Source organism: Eumetopias jubatus, unplaced genomic scaffold, assembly GCF_037043125.1.
Source record: "Eumetopias jubatus isolate StellerSeaLion01/CBP00866 unplaced genomic scaffold, mEumJub1_p1.0 scaffold_2, whole genome shotgun sequence".
NCBI lineage: Eukaryota > Metazoa > Chordata > Mammalia > Carnivora > Otariidae > Eumetopias > Eumetopias jubatus.
The window spans coordinates 143,840,797-143,861,687 of record NW_028274808.1 but is presented as its reverse complement, the minus strand read 5'-3'; the positions used below and the strand labels follow the sequence as shown (position 1 = coordinate 143,861,687).

The 20,891-nt window shown below is 37.7% G+C and overlaps 1 long non-coding RNA gene across 2 annotated transcripts in view; it reads right to left on the bottom strand.

The window, feature by feature from the left end:
* Window positions 1-800: 800 nt before the first annotated feature.
* The window catches only part of LOC114206734 (uncharacterized), an 85,574-nt gene continuing 65,483 nt past the window's right edge, over window positions 801-20,891 (bottom strand). For both annotated transcript variants that reach the window (XR_003608709.2, XR_015767466.1), the window contains exon 7: window positions 801-1,038. This is a non-coding gene — a long non-coding RNA (uncharacterized LOC114206734). The remainder of the gene's footprint in view (window positions 1,039-20,891) is intronic.

The window sequence follows — 20,891 nt, the reverse complement described above, 5'->3', positions numbered from 1 at the left end:
TGCCTGTGTGTATAGGTCTCAGGTGTGTGTGAAAATTCAACTAATAAAATAGATCGTCTATAAAACTTTAGAAGCTGACAATCAGAGCATTTTAAACAATCTAGATCCAACTCTACATTAATTGTGCTCCAGATCTGGCAGAGATTTTAGTAGTTCTAGAACGTGAGACCCACATTTGATAAGGAAGATCTCTGGATCTTTATCACTATTTCTTTAACAAATTCCTTAACAGCCATGATGTCCTAAGCCTGTTTTTGAAGTTTTGGAAAACTAAATTATTTTGAATCTTTCAATAGTTGATTATTTCATCTTTGTATTATCTTATTCTCATCATAATATCTAGACACAGCATTTCACTTGGTACAGATGGAGAATAAAACTCAAAGAAATCAAGATGCATCTGAATGGTGTTTCTAACTGATCTGCAGCTTTTTGGTTTCTATAAAGGTCAATATCTGATTGGTCCATTGAATGTTGTCAAATTATTTTTTTAAATGTTTTATTTATTTATTCATGAGAGTGAGAGAGAGAGAGAGAGAGAGGCAGAGGCAGAGGGAGAAGCAGGCTTCCCGCTGAGCAGGGACCGCAATGCGGGACTCGATCCCAGGACCCTGGGATCATGACCTGAGCCAAAGGCAGACGCTTAACCATCTGAGCCACCCAGGAGCCCCGAATGTTGTCAAATTATTAAAACTTACCTGATTTTGAGATTGGAATCACTTTTTTCTCTTTCTTAACATGACAAGACCCTTGTCTTGGTCTGTCCATGTTATTATAACAAAATACCATGGACTTGCAGCTTATAAACAACAGAAATTTATTTCTCACAATTCTGGAAGCTGGAAGTCTGAGATCAAGGTGCCACCATGTTTAAAGAAGGGCTTCTTCTGCATCATAGACTGGTCTTGTCTCACCTGGCAGAAGGGGCAAGGTTCTGGTGTCTCTTTTACAAAGTCACTAAGCCATTCGAGGGTTCCATCTTCATGACCTAATTACCCCACCTTCTAATACCATCACCTTGGGGTTAAGGATTCAAACCTGTAAATTTTGAGGAGAAGCAAACATTCAGACCATAGCAATGCTTTGTGAACCTGTGCTCTTGTGCATTTCTCTGTCTGGAATATTTATCAGCCTTTAGCTGTGATGAACTTCCTTTCATCTTGAACAACTCCAATGTGACTTCCCCAGTGAATTCTCCCACCACCACACCCACCCACTCTCCCCTCCAACTCCTCCCACCCCCGCATGCAGAGAGCCTCGAGTTTACATCTAACTTAACATAGATCACCTTCTAGTTTTGTCTATTTACATGTTTGTCTCCAAACAGGCGGTGAATTCCTCAAGAGCAGAAACTCAGTTTTTATTCTTTGACTATTTAATGTCCAGCAAAGGCCTTGGCAGGTAACAGATGTTCAATGATAATTGTCAAAAGAAAAGACCTTATTTAAGCTAGGTTTACCTTCAGACTATATCAGCCCTTAAAGAAGCACTAATTCTTCAGTTAAATGCTGTTATGGGTTGAATTGTGTCCCCCCACAGTCACTCCCCAAATTCATAGGTTAAAGTCCGAACCTCTAGTACCTCATATGGAAGTAGGGTCTTTACAGAGACCACCAAATTAAAGTGAGATCATTAGCGTGGCCCTAACCCAACATGACTGGTGTCTTTATAAAGAGGGAAAATTTGGAGATAGACAAGCACACAGGGAGAACACCATGTGAAGATGAAGACAACTATCTATAAGCCAAGGAGAAAGGCTTGGAGCAGCTCCTTCCCTCCCCGCCCCAGAAAGAACCAATTCTGCCAACACCATGGTCCTTTGGAATGGATTGTGGGCTTCTAGCCTCCAAAATTTCAAGACAAAAAATTTTTCTTGTTTAAGCCACCCAGTCTGTGGCTCTTTATTATGACACCATGAGGAGAGTAACGTCAATGCTTTGATATTTGATTTGTTAATGAAAAAAAAAATGTGGTCAGTGTGGAATAATAATTAAGGCCATTTTTTAAAACTGCTTAAGGAAAAGGTTCATAGTTCACTGTTACTTATTGCAGCTTCAAGCCCATTACAACTGCTGCCTTCAAACCACGAGTAAACTGTCATTTGCTATGTTTGACAGGGCAAGGGTTATTGTAGTCTGAACATCAGTTTCTTTGTAGGTTACTTAAAGGTGGAGTTGGAGCTTGGCAGATTCTATTATCACCTTGAGTGGAATTATGCAAGGAGGTACAAACACCAAAAGCAAATACTTGAGGAGGAAAAAGCATTTTAATTACTTACTGTGTACAAGCATGACGTTTAGAAAGTGTATAGGCATTCCTTTGACTCCATTCTTTAAGTCACTGTTAACTAACTGGCATTGAACTTTTCAGGATTATGCAGTTTCTCTCCCCAGGAAATAATACGTTCATCTCTCCTTTCAATAAATTTCGTATCCTGCTCCCAAACCTCAGCCCTCCTCCAAATAAAACAAAGCTTGAAAAACAAACCCCATTTCCTTATCGGCTTGTGACAAGCACACTACTTAATAAGCTGCTCTTTTCATTCTTCAGTGGGGAGAGAGTGCACGAACAACAAAAAATTCTCAGAGCTACAGAAGGCACATAGAAGAGGGCTGCCGTGTTGTTTACACCATTCAGACAAGGGTCGAGATTGAGTGCAGCCATGGCTGCCAAGAGCCCACAGACCCTCCTGCTGGCCGTCCTTGTCCTGAGCATCTTTGGTAAAGGAGCTATAGCTTTTATACTCTCCTTTGCAAAATTTAGCAAAGATTCCAGATCTTATGAGATTGTATTTAGCATTGAGCAAAATGGAGAAGCTGTAAAACTAAAACCTAAGCAGAACATATGTTTAGATCGTGGAGTGTCAAAGAATTTCTTGTTGAGGTAATTTTAAAAATTTTAACTTCTTAGAAAATATGTAACTGTAAGGGTCTGTGCTTGTCTTACTAGAGATAACCATAGGAGCATTCCTACAAATAGGCTTATTTATTTGTTTATTCTAAGGATGGTAGGCAGATGGGAATTGCCACTTTCAACTGATAGAATTCACCTAAAATGTTTATGTTTACAACTTTCATAGGAGGGAACCAAGTTGATTTTTAGCACGAAATAAGTTATTTTATTGGCCAGGCATAATTTGAAACAATGAATTATTGGTCTAGTGTACTTAACCATTCTTCATAGCAGATGCTTCATAAATGTGTGTTGATTATAAATAGAGCAGATGATTAGATTTGTGTGATTGCCTCTCTAACCCTTGCAGTACTTATTTTGTGAACTGAGGGTCCTGCTGCATTGATAATTAAAGGATAAGCATGTGGCTGTCTCTGTTCTCACTCAGGGTTTTGCCATTCTTTTCTTACACAGCCGATCCCGTGAGGGCCAAGAGCTGCGATGTCAGTGTGTTCAGACACATTCTGACTTTATTTCTCCTAAATTCTTTACAAATGTCCAATTGATACCTGAAGGTGCTTACTGCAGCAGTAAAGAAATCATGTAAGTAGTAAAGTTGTGGGGGAGAACTGAAGCCTCCAGTACCGGGCTTTTCAAAGCTGACATCTGTATTAAAAATGTGCTAGACTGAGAAGACAGGAGACCAGGGCTCTGAGCATTATTCATGTACAGTGTGGGAAGATCATTGTCCAGTGCTTATGTTCTCATTTCTGAAAACATCATGTACCCTCTCCAAAAAGAATAAGCTCTCACGTGGGAACGTGATTTGAGTGGCCTTTAAAGTCAATGAACAGGTACAACAAGCAAAGATACATGGTCTCAGTAATACATGGGTGAATCTTGTCTAGAGATCTCTCTATTAGACACTTGGGGAACACAATAAATCCAGTATGGCCTAGTGGCTCTCGAAGCTGACTTGACAACCTTTCTGAAGCATCAGTCTAGAAATATAGAGCTTAGAGGCTGTGGGGAACATTTCTGAATTTTACTGAAACTTTTTAAAATTTTGAACTGTATCATACATACCGTTTCGGTTCAATGCTAAGTAACAAATTAACCACAACTTAGTGGCATAAAATAAACCCATTTATCTCAAAGTTCTGTAAGTCAGTAGTCTAATGGCTTGACTAGGTTCTTTGCTCAGGGTTTCATAAGGCTTAAATTAAGGTGTCAGCAGCATGGAAGTCTCATCTGGACTCTCTGGGGGGAATCCCCTTCCAAGATTATTTATGTTGTTGGCTGAATTCAGTTCTTTGCAGTTATAGGATTGAGATACTCATATTCTTTCTGACCATTGGGTGATGGTCACCTGCAGCTCCTAGAAACTACTCTCAGTTCTTTCCACATAGCTCCTTCTGTATCAGCAGCTGAGAATCTGCCCCATGTTGAACTGATCTCACATTTCAAATTCTCTTTCTCTTCTGCTACCAGCCAGAGATAACGCTCTGCTTTTAGGACCCATGTGATTACACTGGGCCCACCTGAGTCATCTCTCTTTGGATTAATGTAGTCAACTCATCAGTAACCGTAACTGCATCTGCAAAATCCCTTTGCCATGTAATGTGACATAATCATGGATGTAATATCTCATCATGTTCCTGGAGACCAGAGAGGAAAACTTGGTGGTTCTTCTTAGAATTCTGCCTAACAAGCATACAAAAGAGTGTATAAATATATCCACATACAGTTTAAAGATCAGTAATAAAACAAACACCCATTCACTTGCCACCCAGGCCAAAATCTGGAACATATTTAGTACATCAGAAGCCTGCACGTGTAAAACACCTATTATGGGCTGAATTTGTGTCCTCTCTGAATTTTTTATGTCGAAGTCCTAACACCCAAAAGCTCAGGGTGTGACTGTAATTGGAGATAGGACCTTTAAAGAGGTGCTTAAAGTTAAATGAGGTCACAAGGCTGGGCCCTAATCCAATATGACTGGTGTCCTTATAAGAAGGAGAGACACCAGGAATGCACACACACACACACACAAGGAAAAGGCCTGTGAGGACACAGCGAGAAGGTGGCCATCTGCAAGCTAAGGTGAGAGGTCTCAGAAGAAACCAAACCAGCCAATACCTTGACTTGAACTTATAGCCTCTATAGTGAGATAATAAGTTTCTGTTGTTTAGGCTACCCAGTCTGTGTTATATTGTTATGGCAGACCTAGCAAACTAATAGAACCCCCCCCCCAAATCATATACCCACCCCAGGCTTAGAAATAACTACTATTTGAGCTGTTGTTTCCTGCTTTTTAAATAGTTTTACCATCTGTGTATGAAATCTAAAGCAATTACAATTTTGCCTGTGTCATGAACTGAATGTGTGTCCCCACTCCCAACCCATATTAAGAAGAGGGGCCTTTGGGAGGTGGTTAGGTCATGAGGGTGGGGCCCTCATCGCTCATTAATGGGATTAATGCCCTTAAAAAAGAGACCACAGAGAGCTCCCTAACCTTCCAACATGTGACAGACAACAGAGGAAGAAGGTGGCCCTCTATGAGCCAGGGAGTAGGTTCTCCCCAGACACTTCGATCATGGACTTCCTAACTTCCAGAACTGTGAGAAATAATGTTTGTTGTTTAAACCATCCAGCTGGTGGGGGTTTTTTTTGTTTGTTTGTTGTTTGTTTATAGGCGCCCAAATGAACTAAGACAACCTGCTTTTTTTTTTTAACTTAAATTCAAGTCAGTTAACGTATAGTGTATTATTAGTTTCAGAGTAGAGTTTAGTGATTCATCAGTTGCATAGAACCCAGTGCTCATCACATCAGGTGCCCTCCTTAATGCCCATCACCCAGTTACCCCATCCAGCAACCCTCAGTTTGTTTCCTAGAGTTAAGAGTCTCTCGTGGTTTGCCTCTCTCTATAAGACAGCCTGCTTTTGAACTTCAGGGCACCATGCTGAATATATTCTTCTGGGACTCTCTTCTATTATTCAATATTTTATTTTGCAATACATGCATTCTGACATGTTTAGCTGTAGTTTATTCAATTTAAATGACACTTAGCATCCCGTCATAGGAATACTAAATCAATAAATACGAAATTTGCTTCTCCAATCCACTATTGGTGCACATTTGGATTCTTTCCAGATTTTTGCTATTATCAACATTCTCTATATATGGTTCATGTATATCAGAGTTTCTCTAGGAATTACTTCCTGGGTTTAAGGTTTGCACACCTTTGACCTTACTAGGTTATGCCACATTGTATTACTGTATTAAGGTACCAATGAACACTCCTTCCTACATGAAACCATCTGTTGCTTCATATATTGGCCAATATCTGGTGGTATTAACCTGATGGGTATATAATGGTATGCTTTAGTTGTTTTCTTAATTTGCATTTATCCATGATTAACGGGGTTGAATATTTTTTTCATATGTTTATAAGCATTTGTGTGCCTCCTTTTGTGAAATTTCTCTTCATTTCTTTACTTCTTTTCCTACTTGGATACTATCTTTTCCCTATTGGCTCACAGGTATTCTTTATATATTCTGGATATTAATCGTGTGTCAGATTTATATATAGCAAAGCTCATTTTCCAATTTGTGGTTCATATTTTCCTTCTTTCTATGGTGTCTTTTCAATTAATGTAAGCTCGTGTTTTAATATACTGAGTTAAGCAATATGCTTTTTTTTCCTGGTTAGCACATTCAGTGTCTTGTTTCAAAAAACTTTCTTCTACAGACTTCACAGAAATATTTTTATATTGTCTTCTAAAGTTCTTACAGTTTTTTTCCTTTGTATTTAAGACTTTAACCCAAGCGGAACTGATTTTGTATGTCAAGTGAGGGAATTATACAATTTTATTTTATTTTTCTGTATGGTTCATCAATTATTCCAGCACTGCTACTTCTGTCATAAACTGAGCTCCCATCAATGTGTAAGGATATTTCTGACCTCTCTATTCTGTCCCATTAATCAAACTGTCTATACTTGTACACCATCCTTATTAATTTTATTAATTAATTGTTGACTTTTAATTAGAATTAACTAATTCTTGACATTAAGAAAGAAAAATTCTGCTATCGTCTTCAGAATGGATTTTCTTAGAGCTTTGTTTGCTCTTCCATATAAATATTAGAAGCAGCTTGCAAATTTGCACTAATTTAATTATAATTTTGAGTGAATTTCTTTGAAATTATAATTTGTGAATTATTGACATCTTTATGATGTCAATAATCATGAGTTATTTCAAGAATATGAGTTATTTCATATTCAAGAATATGAGTTATTTCAAGAATATAAAATAGCTCTCAATTTATCAAAGGCTTCCCTTAATGTCTTTAAACAAAGTTTTGTAATTTTCTCCATAAAGACCTTCCATGTCTTTTGTATTACTAAAAAAAAAAAAAAAGCACATTTCTAGTCACTTTATATTTTTGATGCTATTGTAAAGAACAGTTTTATAAAGTTTTATGTTCCCGTTGTTATTAGGATTTAGACATAAAATTTTGCATTGATTTTGCAACTATCAATTCTTTACTTGGGTGGTCCAGTCATCTGGCGATAATGTCTGTTGAGTTTCCTTCTTTGGGAGCTTATGCCTTTTATCTCTCTAGCTTTGTGGAGATGGCAGGCACTCTCATCTTTTTTCTGCATTCAGACGGAATACTTTCAAGTTTTCGCTATTATGTTTGATGTTTTGTGGCCAGCTTTGTATTGGCAATTTGCTCAAGGGTTATTATTACATTATTATCATTATCATTTTTATTATGATCTGGTCTTCATGTAATGAACTTCAAAGAGGTAGAGATTTGTGGTTCTGTGAAGTAAAGTTGAAAACTATAGAAGTAATTTAAACTACAGAATTAATTTAAATAAGCAATTTATGTTCTCCTTCCCTCTCCCAATAATAAATGAGGCTTTACTGAGTCCCACTAGTTAGCGCAGGTATGATGATAAAGAACGTATAGTAAGTGGTTGATAACAGGAAGCCCGGAAGATATGACCTTTATGTACATTTCCCAGAGTCTAACACCTGGGTAGCTTAAGTCCAATAAATGTTTGTTGATTAGTTGATATCTCAAAAATTCTAAGAAAAAAAATTATTCTTTAGTTGATTTTTAAAATTTCATTGTGTACACTGGTATGACTGAAAGTCATATTCCAATAATATGATTAATGTAGCTTGAGAAATAAATCCATATGTTCATTTTAAGCATTAAATTTCATGTTGCTGAAATTTTAATCAATAAATTTAAAGCATTATTGAATTACATACAATTATCATTTAACCAAAACGCTCTTTTTTTTTTTTTTTTTCAGAGTCACACTGAAAGATGGGACATTAATTGGTTTGGATCCTGAGGCTGAATGTGTGATGATTATTATCAAACAGATTATCAACAGGTATAATTAATGCCAAGGATTCTCATATTCAGACTCCCTCTTGTCTTTTAATTAAAGATATTTATGAATATATACAGACTCTGCTGTAAGTTAGAATAAAATTACAGTAAGATCAGAATAAGTCTATGCCAGAAAATCCAAAAGTGTCGGCACAAGACTGGCAGAATTACCATCACCTAGGAACTTGTTAGAAATCCAGATTCTTAGGCTTCATCTCAGACTTACTGGATCAGAAATTCTGGGGGTGGGACCCAACACTCTGTGTTTTAATAAGCCTCCCAGATGATTCTGATGCATGACCAAGTTTGAGAACCATCGGTGCATGCATTCTATTTTAAATACCATCCAAATCGAACTGTGTTATAAACATCCCCAATGAATATAAAAATGATCTAAAATTGCTAGAAGCTGTCTTATGCAGATCAGGTAGGCAGGCAATAGACACATTTGATGAAAGAAATTTTAAGAAAAAAATTCCCCTGTGAAAAAAATCTATCTCCAGCACAACATTTCTAGAAACTAGACTCCAAATAGAATTTGCCAACTGGTGAATGGAGAAGATACACTAAGGACAAGCAGGAGTGTATTTGGATTAACTTCTGGAAAAAAAAAATCAAACTAGGGCTTTGGGGGGGATTTTTAAGCCACAGCAGTGTGTAAGAAGAGAGAGGTGACCAGTCATAATGGAAAAACTAAATTTTGTGGGGTTTTTTAGTTAAAAAATAAACAGGAAAACAAATTAAGGGTATGCGGAGCTATGATTCACCAGAGGATCACCTTGGCAGTTGAGGGGTATAAAGTGGTGGGAAGAGCTTGGGTTTGTGAATTGTATAGCTATGGCTTAGTGTTCCAGATCCACAGCTAAAAGTTATGCCATTTTGGTTAATTCACTGAACATTGGGATTGACATGATTTCATTTGTTCTTACTTTGCTCTGTCATGGGAGAAGTAGAGATAATACATGTAAAGTGGTTAATTATGGCTATTATTAGTCTTCAGCTTACCAAATACATGGGCTTTTGTCTTTATTCCTCAGGGTTTTTTCTTTTTTCTTACAAGGCACCACACATGGGCAGTCCTGTGTATCTGTATAGTTATGTGCCGCTCTGATTGTGTTGTAGTGCTCCTAACTGATGGTCACACAAGGAACGTCACATCCTAAGGGTATCGAGAACCCTTGGTATCATTGTGAGCTTGGACATCCTCCAGAGTTTTCTCTGGAGGTAGCACCAACTTATGCTAATTTATGACTACATTGAACTGCCCTCTTTGCTCATTCTCACAACCTAAACATTGTTTTCAGCCAGGTGATTGGCTACTTGTGTGGGAATAATGGAAGGAGAAGTAATGAAATTTCTATTATGTTGGGAGAATAATCTCCCAAATTCATATAATAGGTGAGAGGTTTCCCTGTTAGGCTCAGTATACCTTAACAGAGTCCACATCTTCCATGCTGTACCCTATCACTTAACTCCTAGTGGACTCTGGCATTTGATCACTGCTTTTCACTGAACTCTATCCTTTGACATATTCTTAACAGTATGTTTCTTGATTAACTTATCAACACTCCGGCCTCCTAATTGCTTGAATTTTTGAGCTCCAAAGGCTGTAACTAGTCACCCACAACTTTGGATCTCAGTATAAAGTAATCTATAGTCTTCAAAACTAAAATACTTCTTTTAGAGGAATTTTTCATTCATTATAAGATCTATGCATTTAACAAGAAGAAAATGGGGTTCATACAGTTGTATGATAGAATTGTCTTAAACTTTAAGGCTTTACTCTTAAATTAAGCAAACCTAGTAGATAACATCAGCCAAGAGTAAAAGTGATCCAACCAAGGAAACTATAAAGTCATTGGGTTGGAAGAGGAGGGGAGGAAATTTAAGACCATCAAGACCCAGGGAGGTTCATGAGGATGATGCCTCAGAAAGATGAAATGGAAAACACAGAGCTAAAGTTGTGTTCTAATCATTTAACTTCTCCTAGGTAGAATTTTTGCATTAACAACACCATATTGAGTGAATAAAATCTCTCTCTCTCTTTTTTTTTTTTACTGTTTCTGAAGAAAAAAAAAAATGTGTTAACAGATAAGTGATGTTCTCATGGAGCCAATGAATAGGAATGCTGTTTCAGAAAATGTCTTAGTCAGTTGGGGCTGCTAACAAATTACCAAAGTGCTAACAAATTAGACCAAATTGTTGGCTTAAACAACACAGTTCTGGAAGCCAGGAGTCCAAGGTCAGGGTGCCAGCATGGTCAAGTTCTTGGAGGGTCCTGGTTTATAGATGGCCATTTCCTTGCTGTGCCTTCACTTGGTGGAAAATGAGCTAGCTCTCTAGTCTCTTTATATATATATATGGCTACTAATATCATACATGGGGGTTCTTCTCTCATGACCCAATTACTTTTAGAGTCCCCCCCCTCCAAATACCATCATATGGGGATTAGGGTTTCAACATATGAACTTTGGAGTGACACAAATATTCCATCTGTAGCAGAAAGGGATTCAGTTCATAGACACTGGAGCCCTGAGGACTTTCTCTTGTCATCTGCTGTGTCTTTGTCTCTCTCTGTTGACCTGGGGTTTCTCTCTTCTCTCTGATTTTTGGGTCTCTGTGACAAGTCATCCACAAAAAGTAACATACTTTCTCTCAGATTCAATTTCCAATTCCTGGGAGAGAAGACCTTATAGGCTATATTGATTCAGGTGTCCACACAGGTCCCATCAACTGTGGCCAAGGGATACAGACAAGGCCATCTGAGACTTACCACTGTAGGATGAAGAAACAGCTAAGTGAGAGTTTCTTATGAATTGAATCTTTCGAAGGATTCTATCACTACATGTGTGTCTTCACGTGTGATAATGGGAAAAGAAAGGCGAAAGAGAAAACGTATTTCCTCAGGAGAAACTATTGTACTTTTTTTTTTAAGATTCTATTTATTTATTTGACAGAGAGAGAGAGAGAGAGATCACAAGTAGGCAGACAGGCAGGCAGAGGGAGAGGGAGAAGCCGGCTCCCTGCTGAGCACAGAGCCCGATGTGGGGCTCGATCCCAGGACCCTGGGATCATGACCTGAGCCGAAGGCAGATGCTTAACCATCTGAGCCACCCAGGCATCCCAAAATTATTGTACTTTCAAGAGGTGACATGCATGTATTGAAAGATCCCTTCTTGGCAAAAGGTCCAGAGTCTAGGCTCTGCAATTCTGAGCAAGTATCTTAACTTCTCTGTACTCTTTTGTAAATGTGAAAACATGGCAAACAAAACAAAAGAAAACAAAGAACCTGCATTCCTCACAGAATTGTTAAGAGGAGATAATAAGATAAAAATTGCTTTGAAATAAACGTGAGGGGTGCCTGGGTGGCTCAGTTTGTTAAGCGTCTGCCTTCAGCTCAGGTCATGATCCCAGGGTCCTGGGGTCGAGTCCTGCATTGGGCTCTCTGCTCAGCGGGGAGTCTGCTTCTCCCTCTCCCTCTCCCCCTGCTTGTGCTCTCTGTCAAATAAGTAAATAAGATCTTTAAAAATAAAAAAAAAGAAAGTAAGCATGAAAAATCATAAAGTACTATCATTATTATTATTATTAAAATGATAAAGTCAGTCCCCAATTAGTACTTAAGAAAGCCATTTTATGATGCTTATTCACATTGTCTTATCCACAATTCTACCCACAAGCCTCTAAGCTGTCTGAAGCAGGTGGCAAGTTTTACTGCTGTGGATGGTGGCAAAAACATGTTATTAAGCTATACACTAACAATTAGCTCCGAGTTTGGGCTTGAGGCAAAAACTCTCTCAGGACCACAGGTACAAGACTGAATATTTGAGAATATAAAATTTCCAAATTTCAAGAGAAAGGGATCAAGCTGACACAGTTTGTGTCATGCACCCACTCACAGTCTAGCACCCTAGGCCAGGAGGGTGGAAACACCTAAAGAGACATGGCCAGCAGCCATCGCAGGATGAAGCAGGCCATTTCCGGAGTTGCCGGTAGACAACTCCATGGGGCTTAAGCAATAGGTTAGATTCAGCTAGAGAGATCATCATTTTAGATGAGTCTAGGATGCACCAGAGAGATGAAAATATATAAATAAATAAAATCTTTAAAAAAAAAGAGATGAAAATATAGAATATGCAAAAAGAAGGCTGAGATTTCAAGAATAGTATTGAGAATATCTGACTTATTTCTGAAAGGAATGTCAGACAATAAGAAGAGGGAGAATGGATGAAAAGTAATGTTTAAAGGATAATGACTAAGAATTTTGTAGACAGATGAAATCCTCATATTCAGAAGCTCAACAAATTCTAAGCATGATAGAAAAATAAAATTCATACCCAACGACATCATAACGAACCTACAAGATCCCAAATACAGAGAAAGACCTTAGAATGAATAAGCATGACCTACACTGTGTGGCAAGTGCTTTGAGAAGGAGGGCTCAAGAAAAGGTCACACCTGCGTTAGGTCTCTGGAATACATACGTGGTTTTTCTAAAATGGAATTGCTGAGGATGAATTAGTTGTAAAAGAAGAGCAAGTTGCTGTGGCTTTCTGTGCACATTTATAACGAAGAATCAAGGTCACCAAATTTAGCTTGCGTCAATTATGCCTAAATGCGAGCCAGTTTCTAAAGGATACAGTAAGCTACCAAGAAGAAACCAGGGTTAGTGATTCATTTATTTATTTAACTAATTTTACTGGAAATCTTTTGCTTCCTTATGTTTGTGGTTTGAAACCATCTCACACATTTTACCGTTTTTCACTCTGATCCTTTTCTTTAGGTTCAAAGGGATTTTCAAAATGTAACGTGCTGGATGTATTGAGAAAGGTATACCTTCATCCCTCACCCCCCCTGCCCCCCCATCTTAACGTGTTAATGTGGGGAAGTGGTAAAAAGTAATGGTTAAAAGAGGATTTGAGGCAAACAGATCCTATTCGTTCTACCATTTACAGAGTAAGTGATTTCAGGCAAGTAACAATTCTGAATTTCAGTTTCTTCTATAAAATGTCAACACTCATATTTACTTTAAAAAGTGAGTGAAAGAACTAAAGAAGTGAATGCCTTTCAACTCTTTATGCTCTAGGAGCCACATTCAATTACTCATTGTCTTTTTGATGGTACTATCCATTTCTCTTTTTTTAATTTATTTTTATTTTTTATTATGTTATGTTAATCACCATAGGTACTATCCATTTCTTGGCTTAAAGCTTGTTTTCATACCATTCCCTCCACCTAAATCGGTTCCCCTTGCCCTGCCTCCTTCCTCCTCACCTGACCTAACATATAAAGGAACTAAGATTTGAGGAATGGTCTTAGTTTGTATATCACCTCCTCCGGGAGGCCTTCCCATACCTCTCAAGTCTGGGTTAGTGGCCCCATGTCTATACAAACTGTCAAAATTACATTTGCTTCGCACTTTATCTCATTTCACAGGGGAAGCTTTTATTTATTTTGTTTTATACAGTTTATTTTTTTAAAGATTTTATTTATTTATTTGACAGCGAGAGAGGGAACACAAGCAGGGGGAGCAGGAGAGGGAGAAGCAGACTCCCCGCTGAGCAGGGAGCCCAATGCAGGGCTGGATCCAGGACCCCGGGACCATGACCTGAGCCAAAGGCAAACGAGCCACCCAGGCACCCCCAGGAGAAGCTTTTAAATAAACACAAACAACTGACTTGCCAAAGATTATAAAACCAGATAGTGGCAGACCCAAGGCAGTACACCAAGAATCCTGATTTTTATCCTCCATTACTCTATTATCTCCATTACTTCTGCTTTGGTTAGCAGAACCAGCTCCACCCTGGTTACATCCAGACTGTGGGATGCTGAGACATAAAACCTCCAGAAAGAGACCCTCTGTGTGTTTCTGGGTGAGGAACATTTCTTCCCCATGACACAGTAACTCATCAGGCTATCTAAGACATCCTGAAGGCTACTCCCTCCAGCAAAACCAGCCTTCCCCCACTGGATCATCAGATGCTATCATCTTGGTCTGGACTGATACCTGTTTCTGCATTTTCTTCTTGGTGCCAACAAAAATATGATATCTTTTGAATTTAGCCAAACCTCCTTCCAGAACTCATCATTCACACAGGGATTTTTCTCTTCTCTTGAGATTCAATTATTGTCACGGCTAAAAAGAATGGTCCCCCTAACTTGCACCCCCCTCCTATCCTGAAACACACATTTATTACCCATGACTATGCCCTACCCCCTGGGACAGGGAGTTCAAGGTGAAGGAGAGACATTTGTTATTTTCCCCGAACTCACTGTTCCTCTATTTTTCTATTTTATTACACTCTTTCTATTTTATTACACCGTTCATCCAGTCGCCTAAGCCAGGGATTTAGGGATCGTCATAGACTGCCCTCCCCCTTCTGCCCCACATCCAGCCAGGCTCTAGGTCCCGACCCTTCTCCACCCTTTTTCCACCCTCATTCAGCCCTCCTCCCTCTGCCCCTTCCCAATGTCTTAGTTCTGGCCTTCTCAAACTTTCAACAGTTTCCCTGAAACAGCCTTCTAACTAGTATACATGACTCCAGTCGGTTCCATTCCAAACAGTCTGATTCACCACAAAGTGACTGTTCTAAAACACGACTATCAGCACAAAAGAAGAATCCCTCACCTATGAGGCAGGCCAATCATCATTTCTTACCCATGGGCCAAAGTTTACATCAGCAAATAGCTGTGTGTGTTATATTTATTGAAAGAAAACATTTATGGTAAAAATTTAAACAGCGTAAGGGGTTATATCCTTTTTTTTCAAGGAAAAAATAAATTCCGCCCCCCCCCAAATCCTGAGTTGTCTGGTTTCCATCCCTCGGTGTAATAATGATTTTTACCAATTTTCGTGGGTATATATTCCCAGAAATGTTCTCTACATGTACCAGCATATTTGATGACATAAATGAGAGCATTGTCTCATTTCAGTACATTTACTTATTTATTTACTTGCTCAGGATGGGGAGTGGGTATAGAATATTTTATTGCAGGTATGTACCATTGTTCAGCTTACCAGTCTCTTCTGATGGACATTTAGGTCTTTTTTTATTTTAAGATTTTATTTATTTATGAGAGAGAGAGTGTGCAAGAGAGAGAGAGCATGAGCAGAAGGAAGAGTAGAGGGAGAGGGAGAACCAGGCTCCCCACTGAGCGGGAAGCCCAATTGGGGGGCTCGAAGATCATGACGTGAGCCCAAGGCAGACACTTAACAGACTGAGCTACCCAGGTGCCCCTATTTAGGTCTTTCCAGACTCTGTTTTATGTGAAATAATGCTTTAGTGAACATTTATGTATTTATCTTCTGTGTATATAAGTTATGCATGTATACCTGTAGTATAAATATATAGAACAGGAGTGCCTGAATCAAAGGGTACGTGCATTTTACATTTTGATAAACATTGTCAAAACAGTTCCAAAGAATTGGCACTAATTTAAACTCCCTCTATTAGACTAAGAAAATGAAATGTACTGGTGATGATAGTGCTTTGTCAAACTTTTTTATCTTTGCCAGACTGATGGGCAAAAAGTACTATCTCATTGTTTGAGTCTATATTTCTCTAAAAAGAGTGATGTTGGGCTTCTTGTCTTTTCTTTTTTTGTTTTTTGCAGCCATTTATATTTTGCTTTCTGGAAAATTTTTTTCATTATTGGTCTTATTTATTTCTAAGCTACATGTATACATTAAGAAAATAAACATTTTTCTGCAAAATAAATTGCAAAGTATTTATTTTGTATTTTCCATTTGTCTTTTTGTTTTCTTTTGGCTTTTCCCCCATGGAAAAAGTATTATTTTAGTGTAGTTAATTCACTAAATTTGTTCTTAATGGTACCTGGAGTTTGTGTTTTGCTGTCATAGCACTTCTCTATCTTGAAACTCAGTTTGCTCAAATTGAGAGGTTTGAACCAACCACTCTCCAAAATAGATATTCTCTAAATTAGGACTGCTGGAAAACAGGCTTCTTAATGGGTGGGTCACAGACATCATAGCTAAGAATAATGAACTTACATTTAAAAGATCTTGTTAATCTAGAATATTTAAAAGTAGTTCATGTCTTAAAATGAACCAATACACTGCAACAATGTCATCTTCTGGAAAGAACAAAGGTAAGTTTAAGCTTTAAATATAGATATGTGTGTGTGTGTGTGTGTGCGTGTGTGCACATTGATACACACAAAGAGAAGTGTATGTGTGTGTGCATGTATAAATATTCAGTAAAAACTATATAGTATTTTTATATTGAATATATGTGCATAAACATTTTGTATATTATACAAAATACTACATACATACTTATATACACAATATACTAATATATTTGCATACAAAAATTATATATATATATATGTTTTTCACCGAAAAAGAAATTTAACCACATTACAATATATTTTGGATAATAGATGAGAAAGTAATTACTCAATTCCCCCTATATTAACATAATTACTGCCATTATTTAGTACATCTCCATTCAGTCTGTTTTCTATACAGTTCTAAGTATAATGGCTAAGTCACCTTTAGGGGACACTATAAAGGAGTCTCCTGTTAGATCAAAGAAACACAAGCAGAAGGAAACTAGGATTGGATTATGTCTTCATTAATCCTAATTACTTCCATAAAGGTCTTATTTCCAGATAAGCATTGAGGGTCAATGTGTCAACTAGACACAACTAGTCAATATGTCAACTAGACATATGTCTTAAAACATTGAGCCCATCCTCAGTCCACAAATAGTGCTTGGTACATAGGAAGCACTTTATAAATATCTGATCAATCAATCAATCAGTCAGTCAATCATGCTCTGCTATTTTCTAAATCCAAGAACAACAAAATCCCTTTACATCACTTATGTTAGGAAATGTTTCCCCAGACTGGCTTAGATGGAAATTTATGCAACTCTCTCTTTAACCACCTACTTTCTTTGGTTAAAGTTTATATAGAGAGAGAACTAATGAGAACTGAGTATACAACCTGGAGTTATAGAAGATTTGCATCCTTAGTGAGGGTGATAATTATCCCTAATGAGACAAAAATATTGGTTTTGGAAAGTAGAATAATCTTAGACATTACACTGGTTCTTGGCCTTCCAAAGGGCCACAGTACATGAACAGATATACAGTATGTCTATGGTTTTAAAATTTTATGGAGGAGAGGCAATTGATTAGAAAAATCATGTTTCAAAATGCTCTTTGCAGAAGGAAGGATGATGATAATAACAGGTAATATTCAGCAATAATAACCATAGTAATACTAATATTGAGAACCACTGCTTCAAAAAATGGAGAATCAGTGCCCAATACCCAAATCTCCCACAGCTAATTTACATTTTACAAAAACCCACTGTTGGACATACTGATGGGATATTCCCAAAGGGTTCATGGGGGACTAAACAGGTTCACAGAGAAGTAGCACAAGAGAGTTGCCTCTCTCAAATTCCAATGTGAGATTATTTAATAAAACCAAGAGCTGGTTCTTTAAAAAAATAAACAAAATTGGAGGTGGCTTGGGGGATGGGCTAAATGGTGATGGGGATTAAGGACGGCACTTGTTGTAATGAGCACTGGGTGTTGTATGTAAGTGATGAATCACTAAATTCTACTCCTGAAACCAATATTACACTATATGTTAGCTAACTAGAATTTAAATAAAAATTTGAAAAGAAAAGAAAAAATAATAATTAAAAAATAAAAGGAATGCTGCATAATATTCCATTGCATATATATATCACATCTTCTTTATCCATTCATCTGTTGATGGACACCTTGGCTCTTTCCATAGTTTGGCTATTGTGCACATTGCTGCTATAAACATTGGGGTGCACATAGCCCTTCAGATCACTACATTTGTATCTTTGGGGAAAATATCCAGTAGTGCAATTGCTGGGTCGTACAGTAGCTCTATTTTCAACTGTTTGAGGAACCTCCATACTGTTTTCCAGAGTGGCTGCACCAGTTTGCATTCCCACCAACAGTGTAGGAGGGTTCCCCTTTCTCTGCCTCCTAGCCAACATCTGTCATTTCCTGACTTGTTAATTTTAGCCATTCTTATTGGTGTGAGGTGGTATCTCATTGAGGTTTCGATTTGGATTTCCCTGATGCCAAGCGATGTTGAGCACTTTTTCATGTGTGTGTTGGCCATTTGGATGTCTTCTTTGGAAAAATGTTCATGTCTTCTGCCCATTTCTTGATTGGATTATTTGTTCTTTGGGTGTTGAATTTGGTAAGTTCTTTATAGATTTTGGATACTAACCTTTACCAGATATGTCATTTGCAAATATCTTCTCCCATTCTGTTGGTTGTCTTTTGGTCTTGTGGACTGTTTCTTTTGCTGTGCAAAAGCTTTTTATCTTGATGAAGTCCCAATAGTTCATTTTTGCCCTTGCTTCCCTTGCCTTTGGTGACATTACTAGGAAGAAGTTGCGACGACCTGAATGGAACTAGAGGGTGTTATGCTGAGTGAAATAAGTCAATCAGAGAAAGACATGTATCATATGACCTCACTGATATGAGGAATTCTTAATGTCATGAAATAAACTGAGGGTTGCTGGAGTGGTGGGGAGTGGGAGGGATGGGGTGGCTGGATGATAGACATTGGGGAGGGTATGTGCCATGGTGAGTGCTGTGAATTGTGTAAGACTGATGAATCACGGACCTGTACCTCTGAAACAAATAATACATTACATGTTAAAAAAAAAAAGAAGAAGAAGAAGAAGAAGAAGATAGTAGGAAGGGAAAAATGAAGGGGGTGGAAGTCAGAGGAGGAGATGAACCATGAGAGACTATGGCCTCTGAGAAACAAACTGAGGGTTCTAGAGGGGAGGGGGTGGGGGGTTGGGTTAGCCCGGTGATGGGTATTAAAGAGGGCACGTACTGAATGGAGAACTGGGTGTTATATGCAAACAATGAATCATGGAACACTACATCAAAAACTAATGATGTAATGTATGGTGATTAACATAACAATAATAAATTTAAAGAAAAAAACTAATGATGTAATGTATGGTGATTAACATAACATAATAAAATTAAATTTAAAAAAATTTTAAAAAGGAATGCAAATACAAAAAAATTAAATAAACAAAATTGATAAACCTTCAGCCAGACTCATCAAGAAAAAAAGAGAAACCAAATAAAATCAGAAATGAAAGAAGAGAAGTAAAAAGATCATTTTATCTTTATGTAATATAGCAAAGGCAAAAAAAAAAAAAGTAGACACCATAAAAAGCTCTTTCCCAATTATACTGACACAAAAACAAGTGTAGCATGTAGACAATGAAGAGTAAAATGGGTACAGCACAGGAATATATTCTTTTGACTCACAATTCTGGCAAAAAAGGAAATGCTATCACAAGTATTAGCCTAATGTACTGGCAGTTCTTGCATTTGCATGATTCTGGTTCCAATATGCACAAGTTTCTTAAACAGTCATTTTGGGCCCTACACCTCTGTGTAAAGTGAGGACAGAACCGCCTATATCAGACACAGTAAATATTATAGTAACATTAATGAATGCAGGATACGGAGAATAAGAATAATTCATTAATGGTTAAGAAGGAAACTCTAAAGTAGTAACAATAATATTAATGGCAACAGATAGTACTTATTGAGCACTTATTATATGCCAGCCACCTTAAAACACTTTTTTCTTTAAGTTATTTAATTTCCACAACAATCTTATGACGTAAGCACTGTTACTATCTGCAGAAGCAGATACAATGGGATAAGAGATTTAATAATCCTCTTATGTAGGGACACATGGGTAGCTCATTTGGTTAAGTGTCCAACTCTTGATTTCAGCTCAGGTCACATGATCTCAGAGTCATGAGATCGAGCCCCACTTCGAGCCCCACATCGGGCTCCATTAGGCATCAGGCTCTGCACTGAGCTTGGAGTCTGCTTAAGATTCTCTCTCCCTCTCCCTCTACTCCTCCCCCACAACACGTGCTCTCTTAAAAAAAAAAAATCTTGTTATTTGGAATGAACAAAGAACTGTTTATTTAAATTTAACCAGTTTCCAAGGCCAGATTCTAGAAAATGGAGAGTAAGGAGAATCTTTCATTGTCTTGGGCCAAGCTATCTTTAAGCCTGTTAGTAAGTGTAAACCCCTTTCCAGGTAATCTAAGAGCCTGGCATACTGGTGTTCATCCATTCATTCACTTAATAATTCAACAGATACGTGTTGAGTGCCTCCATATCCTGGCTTATTTTCAGAAACCAAGGATGCAGTAAAGCTCTGTCTTCACGGAGCTTATATCATAGTGTGGGATACAAAACAATAACAAACAATTATATCACATAATATCAGGTTATATTATTATATATTCCGAGATTTATATCAGAAAAATTAGATAGGACAAGGAAAAAAATAAGTGGTCAAGGAAATTGCTAGGATGGCCCAGAAAGATTTTTTTGAGGAGAGGACAATTGAACAAGAAACCAAATAAAATGTGGGAGCAAGTCATGTGAATATCTGGTGGGCAAGAAAGACATGTAGTCCAGGTAAAATATTGAGCTGGATATTCTTTACTTAAATATTCACCCAGTATCATAATTTGAGAAAATCACAAATGCAGGAAGATTCTTTGTCA